We start from the raw sequence: 8,693 nt of genomic DNA, 5'->3' as shown, positions 1-8,693 counted from the left end.
AACGCAGCCCATTTGCCCACGATAGGCAGGACTGAAGCACTTCCTTTGCTGTACACCGCTTCCCCTGCCGCAGTAACAGGACCTGTTAATTTCATTTTAGATTCAGAAAATTGAAAATCCGGGCTGGAAATGGGGAAAGCAGAGGCATGCACAGGGCACAGCCAACTGCGAAGAAATATTACTGTTGGCAAGGCATCAGCTGCACAGGGAGCGTGACGGGGCCAAATTCTGCCCCATCCAAGGGTTGTTCTGCCTCATGGACCAAGGAGAGCTGTGGCTGCTTACATCGGGGCTGAGCAGGGCCAGGGAGGGCCAGGAGCTGCTGGGGAAGCACTGAAAAGCTGCAGAGAGCAGTGATAAGGGGGCTCAGAGCCTGTGAGTTCCTAGAGCTGGTACCAGCACCAGGAGGAGATTGGGGTGGGGCTTCCCTCAGTGCTGTCCTCGAGTCATTCCCCACACCATGGACTGAAATAAGGGGATAACTGTGCTGCCTACCGCAGCTCGGCGAGCAACACATCCCTGCCTGTGACGCAGGGAATAAATGTCAGCGTTACCCATTCGTGGGAAGAGCTGAACTCTGAGCAAGTCTGCCAGCATCCTCCTCTCGTGATCATCGCGAGCCCCCCTTAGGCTCTTCCCTTCACCTTCCTCAGCCTTACGCAGAGTTTTGGCTCCTTCCTCATTAATTAAATGAGAGCCGTCTGCAGCCAGAGCTTGAATTACACCTGCCTGGAGCGACGGGCATTGATTGGGATTGCTGCATCGTTGTGATTGCAAAGGTTCGCACGCAAGGCAAAACAAGCAGGGAGAGCAGGCACATGCCGAGTGCCTCCCTTCTGCCCCCGCGCACCCGAGGCCTGTCCCCAGCTCTCCTTGCATGAGCTGAAAGGCGAGACTGAGCAAAATTAATTATTATTTTATATATATATATTTTTTTTGCCTTGGGCTGTGGCTGCTTGCAGCGCTGTGCAATGGACGTGTTGGCAGCTGCTGGTGCCGGCCAGAGCCGTCGTGGGAGCCAAGGTGGTGCTGGAGCTGCAGCTCTGCCTGTCCTGGATGAGTCCTCTCCAGCAGGATCTCAGCAGCCGGTGCTCCCCTGCCTGCTTTTATGGCTGGGGTGGAACGCGAAAAGCCGATGAAAGGGATTTAAGCGGAATGGGCTAAGTTAGAAGAAGGAGCACGAAGATGAAAGGGGAGCAATGAGTGAGGCTGCATGGGAGCTCTGCCCAGTGCTTCCCAAAGGGCTGCCTGCTCTCCTCCCCGCTGCCTCGTCCACCTTGCTCTTCACTCCCCAAACTGTCCTGAGCAGCAAAAGAGGATGCCCGAGACTCACCAGTGTGCTGGGAAGAGCCCATCCCTGAGGGATAGGAAGAGCTCATGGGGGCTGTGGTGGCACAGCCACCTCGGGGAGCACTGGAACAGAGCCTGCGAGCAGCTCGGGTACAGGAGGGTCAGGCTGTGCCGGGGTCCCCTCCCTCTAGCAGCTCTGCCATTGCACTGGGCACAGTGGGACCAGTAAATATCAAACCAGCCAGTAAACCCACAATCCAAGAAGCAAAATCGTGGGGGAAATCAGGCTGAATTTGGCAAACCTGCAAGGAAAATCCCTACAGGAGGGAGGCAGTGGGGAAGCGTTGCCCTCTTGCATTTAGACTTTCTGCTGTGGTTTTGGTTTTCTTTGAAAACCAGACCTCACCTTAGAAGTGAGGCAGCGAGAAGGCAGGAAACATTTCTGACAGCTGTGGTCTCCAGCTGAACAATGAAGGTAGAGGAAAGGGGGTGACCCGACCCAAATTCTTCCCCCTTGGTTTATTGGGTCAGAAAGCAGCCCAAACCTCTTATGAAGCATGTTTCAAGCTTTCCCCACCGAATGCTGAAAAAGTCGTGTTTTTGGAGGTCTGGAATAGATTCTTCAATGTATTTGTTTGGAGCAATAATGACATCCAGTGGCTGGTTAGCTTAGTCCTCGAGGGGAATCGTGCATGAGCATCCCCCAGGAGCAGTGCCCGTCCTGGCCCTTTTCGAGGGTGGTAAAGTGGGGCAGGCTGGAGCAGAAGGAATCGTGTGCAGGACATGTGGGACTGCTCTCACCCCTGGAAGGGACAGCACTGGGATTAGCCCTGCACCTCCTCCAGCAGCCAGAGAACCTGCTCTGAGGACATGTTCCCTCTGAATCTTCCCTGGGATGCCCTGAGCTTGCTTCCTTTGAAGCTGAAAGCCTCGTGGCTTCAGGGAGGGAGCAGGATGAGAGCCAGGAGCTCTGCTTCTGGCTGCTCCAGGTGTACCCCAGGCTTGCTGGAGGAGCACGGATGGCAAAAGCACACCTAGAGAAGCAAGTCGGGCTGTGTGGGCACTGTCTGCCACACAGAGCTTGTGGAATCAAGTGACAAAAGCCACTCGAGGTCAGGTTGAGCTGGTTCTGGGACACCACAGGGGGCATCTTTTGGTTCTGGTGGCTCAGACAGCAAGCCACCACAGTGGCTTTCTCACATCCCCTGATGGCAGCCAATGCAGGAGGATGGTTTATTTGAAGTGTGAGGTTTGCCCCATGTCTGCTTCTCTCCTGCTTCCCATCTCAGGGAGAGCCGCCCTTGCCCTGGATCCATCTGCAGGATCAGAGCAGCCACAGCCAGACCAGACATTACCACAGCCAACGTACCAGCTGGGTGGGATGTTGGATGTTTTTGGTTTCACAGGTCCTTGGCCAGACGTTGCCCAGGCCCAGGAGCTGGTGGTCTCATTTGGCTCCTCTGGGCCAGCTGCTGGAGCATGGGAAGCAGGGGGTGATCCCGGACCAGCCCTGCTGTGGAGGTTTCTCCAGTTAAATGAATTGTTGTACAGAGCAGGAAAATTTCTCTGATGTTTGCCAGGGGATTTTGCTGAGGGAGAGGCGAGGCAGACCCAGCTGTAGCGAGCATGCAGCGCGGTGCAAGAGCAGGGAGAGAAAGCCCAGGTCTGACCCCAGCAGCAAGAGGGTGCATGGCCGCAGGCGATGCTGCCAGCTGTTTTGCAATCTCATTTCATACAGACATTGTTTTCCCTGCCTTCAGTTCATTGCTGTTGCTCATTTCTGGCCTGTGCGGAAGGGAATGGAAAGGGAGAAAAGGAAAAGAAAAAAAGAAAAAAAGGAAGGGAAAAAGGACAGAAAAAAAGAGAAAAGTTATTGCAGACCCATAGGAGCCTTCCAGCATAACATTTAATAGGCTTTCTCCTGTTATATTAGCACTAGACAATCGAACTGTTCAGCACAAGGTTATTTCCCTCTAGGATAGAGCAGTGGCTTGGTGAATGCTTAAGGAGATCTAACAAACATGTTATTGCATTCCTGAAGGCGGAGGGACCACCAGCGACCCGCGCTGGTCTCTAATTGCCTCTGTGCTGCTGGGTTTGGGACGAGAGAAACCAGAGGTCTGGGCTGTGAGGAGTCACCCCGCACCCTGCCTCTGCCCTGGGAGGAGGGGACCACGTCCCTGGCTATGATATTCAGGATATTTGGGATATTTGTGATATTCAGCATTCCTCTCCCAGCTCACCTTCCCAATGTGCTGTTGCTGGCTGCCATTGAGCAGCTGAGACTTCTCCCACTGGAGACCTCTGCTTCCCAGGCCTCCATCACTTCCAAAATGCTGTAGGAAGGGGCATAAACTGCATCCGCAGCCCCACTGACCCCCCAGCAGCCTCTCCTGCCCGCACCTTGGAGCAGAGCACACCAAGAGATCCGCTGCCCATTCCCATTACAGACCCCAGGCCCCAACCAGTCTTAATGGCAAAAAGTTGGTTTTGGTTATGGGAATTGATTTTCTCCTCTTGCAACTCTTCCCCACCAGGTACGGCATTGTCAGTCACTAATTAAAGAAAATCATTTCTTTTCTTCCTTCAGGCAGTGCTCCTTGCAGCCTTACATCTTAGCCTGCTTCTCCCCTAGCCTCCTCCACCTACTTAACTTCCTTAATCCTTCCTCCCGTATCTCCTCGCTTCAACGTCCCACTGCTGCCTCACTGCCATGCCCAGGGCTGGCCGTGATTCCCCTGGGAGCTCCCCTGTGCTGTGCAAGGCGAAACAGCTGCAGGGCCTACAGGCAGTGCTACCAACGGGCACTTCTCTCTTTCTCACCCTTCCTTTATCTCTTATTCTTCCTTTTGTCCTTTCCCTTTCCCTTTCCCTTTCCCTTTCCCTTTCCCTTTCCCTTTCCCTTTCCCTTTCCCTTTCCCTTTCCCTTTCTCTTTCCTTTTCTTTCCCAAAGAAAATCCCCCCTAGGTCTACGTATGGATCTGGGGACGGCAGGGTCCCTTTGAGCACCCAGTCCCCACAGTGCAGAGATGCTCAGTCTCACATTTTCCAAGGTCGTGTGGCTCTTTGGGGAAAGTGAAGGAGCCTCGACACCTCCCCAGCCTGGCACTGCTCTGCTGCTGGCACGAATCCTAGCTCCCCTGTGCTGCAGCAAGCCATTTAGAGCTCTCTTCAACGCCATTACCTTTTCCTCGTACGTTTTTGATCCAAAGCACAGGAGAAAGCTAACAGAGGGAAATCAGCAGTTTAGCTGGCTGATGTGGCAGTTCATAAGCAAGTCAGCTTATACATGGGTTTGGACGATAAAGAAATTGGCTAGTGGGAAGAATATTTACAGGAGTCTTTTCCCAGCTTTGGAATTAGAGAAAATAATCCTACTGAATTAAACAAAAGTGATAATAATATAAGAGAGCGCTTCTTAAACATAACAGCTTCCTTCCTTGCCAGCAACATAGAACTCAATGTTTTCAACACATGTATAATACATTTTTAATGTAAACAGCGGGAGGCATAATTCCAGCATAGGAAGTGAAATAGAGAAATTGTTCAGGAAGGGAGCTGGGGAAATTGCTAACGTTGCACGCAGAATGAAACTTTCTCTAAATCCCAGCTCTGTCTGTGGGGCATTACGGCATCAACGCTATTATCACCGCGCGCCACGGACAGCTTATTGCTATTAATGATGTTAGCGAAATAAAGGATCCTTTCTGGCTGGACTGGGTGGACGATGTTAAGCCGTGCTGGAAAAGCTGGATAAACCTCATTAAGGAGAATTTGGCACTGGGAGAGAGAACACTGCAGCTCTCACCAAGTTCGGGATATTTCGGAGGAAATCACTGCCCCTGATAATGGAGATCTCAGGAGCCAGGACAGCTCTGGGCATCCTTCATCCTGCAGCCCACTGGGGTCTGCCCAGGAAGGGACCGATCCTGGGGTTACGAACCCTGCCCCTTTGTTTTGGGGCTCCTTGGTTAAAGAGAACTTGGGAAAGGGCTGTGGCTCCTAGAAGGCACCCAAGGGGGTGGCAGGTCCCTGGGTGGCAGGCTATGGGGACGGCCGGGTTGAGCATCCTCCTGGCTCCTGCTCCGTCCCGTGTTTGCTCTGAAGACACGTTGATGGATGAAGGAGCAGCTTTATTATGCATGCAGACAAGAGCGATCAGGGAGGGATGGCAAGGACGTTTTGGGGAGAAGGCTAGAATTCAAAATAATTTAGACTAGTCAGAGGAAAGGGCCCCAAATCCAGAGGTGAAATGCAAAGGGGGACGGCAGCAAGGTGCTGCCTTTCAGCAGGAGGCACGGAGAGCTCAGATCCAGGTGGGAATGAAGGGAGGAACGGCCTCTCATCCAGAAGGGAGCTGGGAGAGCAGCAGGTGCAGGGCAATGGTGCCATTAGGAAATGGGACGGAGTCAGGCAGCCCTGTGCCACAGGAGGAATGGTTCCTCGCCGTACTTAGCCTGAGAAATAGCAGAGGGGGGCTGTTAGCCTTGTCTCCCCCTCAGCTTAACTGCTAAGTCCTTAAGGCCTTTAAAAGATAACCTTCGGGAGGAAGGGAACAGCCTGTTCTCCACGCCTGCAGCAGACAGGACAAGATGCCACGGGCTCAAACTGCAGCAAGGGCAAACGGGGTTACACCCGGAGAGCTGTCTTATAGGGCTGCTGGAGCAGGTGCCCTGCGGGTGCTGGGGGCTCTCCACTCAATGGGCTTAATAGCAGCAGAGCTGCAAACTTTTATCTCCTATCAGTGTGTGGTCTTCCCTCCTTCTGTGGTGTCAAAAATGCACGGGGAGTGCAGGAATTTCAGCCGTGCTCAGGGAGAGGAGCGGGTCTGGGTTCCCCCCGAAGCCTCTTCCCCTGCACAGGAGAGGCAAGGCCAGCTCATTGCCCTATGAATTAATGCAGTGCTGAATAATTGGGAAAAGATTTAAGTGATGCTATTTTCGAAGGCAATATTGAACGTAAATAGACATGGCCAGGTGCCAGCTTCAAAACATAACAGTTTCCAATGCAGCCAGGAGAGGCATTCAAAGAGTCTTTTGAAAAATCCATTAAGGCTCCATCAAAACAAGGAGCTTTTCATGATGACAGACACATAGGTGCCTCCTTCAGCTTGGCCATTGAAATACAAAAATCAGGCAGTTTTTTTCCTCATTTTCCTTCACTCAGATTCAGCCCCTCCAGGAAAAAAAAAAAATCATTACTTTTTTTTTTTTTTTTTTTTTTTTTTGTTACGGGGAAGAAGGCAGCGCCGTTTCAAGTTTTAACAGATCTCCTATTGATCAGCCTTAAATTCACTGCACGCTGCCTTCATTCGAGCTCTCAGCCCCGCTGCACTGCTGCTGGCATGGCAGGGACTTAGCAGGCAAGCAGAGAGCTCAGCAGAACACGACCCTCATCCGGCTCCAATATGCAGAAGCCTTTCAAGGCTGAAAAGCCCAAGCTTTTGCCTTTCCACCAGTAGGTCTCTGAACACCTCTGGGTCTTCATAATAGCAGCTTCTGCTTCATCATTTCAATTTCTGCATGAGTCACAGTTCCCCCCATGTACTACTTTTCTTTTCCTGCTCTGCCTCAGAGATAAGATTTCACCGTGTCCCAGAGCAGAGATTTGAGAAAATTCAGGCAATGGGTTCATGTCCTGGAAAAAATGGGAAAAAAGAAAAAAAAAAGGAATAAAAAAAAGAATCATATCTATGACAAAAAGGGAAAAGGAAAGGGGAAAAATGGGTTTGTAATAAGGTTGTTAAGAGACTAAATCAGTGCTTCCTTAGGAAGTCTCTACGATGTAAAGTGCCAATTAATGTGCACATGATGTGAAATATGAATAGGCCGGGGTTTTGGCTCATCCCCCAGTACCAACTAAGTGAGGGGCTTGAGTCGACAACACAAGTAGCAATCTGAAGGGAGAAAAGGAAAGCCTTTCATCCCGATCGGGATGTGCCTCCAGCCATCACAGAAGGACAGAGGAAGAAATACGAGTTAGGAAATGCCAAGATCCGGAGAAGTGACCTGAGGGTGCCCGTGGTCTGCCTTGGACATGTGCTGGATGAAAGCCCCCAGTCCTCACAACGTTTTTTCCCAGTCATGAATCCAACAACTGTTGCAAACTCATTCACACAAGCACAGACATCAGACTGAAAAGGCACAGCACGGACCTCCTACAGCTGCGGACCCCCAGGCACTGGGTCACTCTCATCAACCACCCCCCCCGGTGCCTCTGGCGCTAAGGTATTTTTAAAAGGCTATTTTAGGAGACTGGACAAGGGGCAAATTGTTGAGAAAGCCACCAGAATTGGTCATTTGATTCTTCAGGATATCTGCATGCTGGTGAAGGAGCTGGATGCTGGGGCTGTGCCCTCGGACCATCCCAGCCAAGACAGGATCAGTGCCCACGTCCTGCCCAGTTTTTGATGCTCTGGACCAAGCCAGGCTGGTGCTGAGGCACCGAGGAGAAGCCAAAGCCATTCCTGGTGCTCTCTGTACTTACAGCTGCAGTGCAATCAAATCCATCAGGCAGGAAGAGGAGTTCAGTTGGCACTGTGGCGTCCCGGAGGAAAGCCGGGTTGACTCAATTAGAAGACGCGTACGAGTATTGATTAATGTCAAGTACACATTCTCTCTCTCTCAACTATGTGGTGCACTGGTAGCTTATTTGCCCCCTCCAGGTTGTTCTTAATTTCAGACCAACACGATCCTTGTTGTTCCAAATGCACAATACAAATTGACAATGTAATGTGGTTTGTATTACCGCGGTCCCTACTGGCCTCTAATGAGTTACTAATTCAGCCATCTGATTTCCTCCTTTTATTTCCTTTGTGCTTGTGGGTTCCACGCTCCCTGCAAATGTATTTCTTGCTGATGTTCCAAGCCAAGTCACCTCACAGCAGTAGGCCGCCCTACAGATTTTTCTTGTCCTTGTACTCCACCATAAAGGTGGCTGTATCTCCTCCTGCAGGACACTTTCCTCATCTCTGGGGCAATTTTTGTGCCCCGGGTGTGTGGTGAGGGCAGGTTCCTGGGAGCCAACCCCTCCCCATGTGCTGGGACAACTGGTTTGGGGAGGACAGCAGAGCCTGGAGCTCCCCACCTCAGTTTACCTACAAAACTCAGGCTGGCCCTATGCAGGGAATGGGTGCTGCACCCTCAGGTCTTCCAGGACAAAGGAAGCCTTAGACCCTCACTGAACGCATCTGCCTACAGAGCTGTTTCTCCAAGAGGGAATTCTTCATCTCTGCCTGGGGAAATAAAGCCATTTGAGTACCTTACTATAAAATTAAGAGCTAACCAGGCTCTCCCCCAGCTGAAAACAGAGACTTTGAGGTCCTGCAGCTCGGTCAGAGCAGCCAGGAAGGTCCAGCTTTCTGTGCCAGCACTGCCAGTCTCCCCTCCAGGCACTGCAATCCC

Source organism: Anas platyrhynchos, chromosome 15, assembly GCF_047663525.1.
Source record: "Anas platyrhynchos isolate ZD024472 breed Pekin duck chromosome 15, IASCAAS_PekinDuck_T2T, whole genome shotgun sequence".
NCBI classification, from domain to species: Eukaryota; Metazoa; Chordata; class Aves; order Anseriformes; family Anatidae; genus Anas; species Anas platyrhynchos.
Note: the sequence above shows the minus strand (reverse complement) of the source record.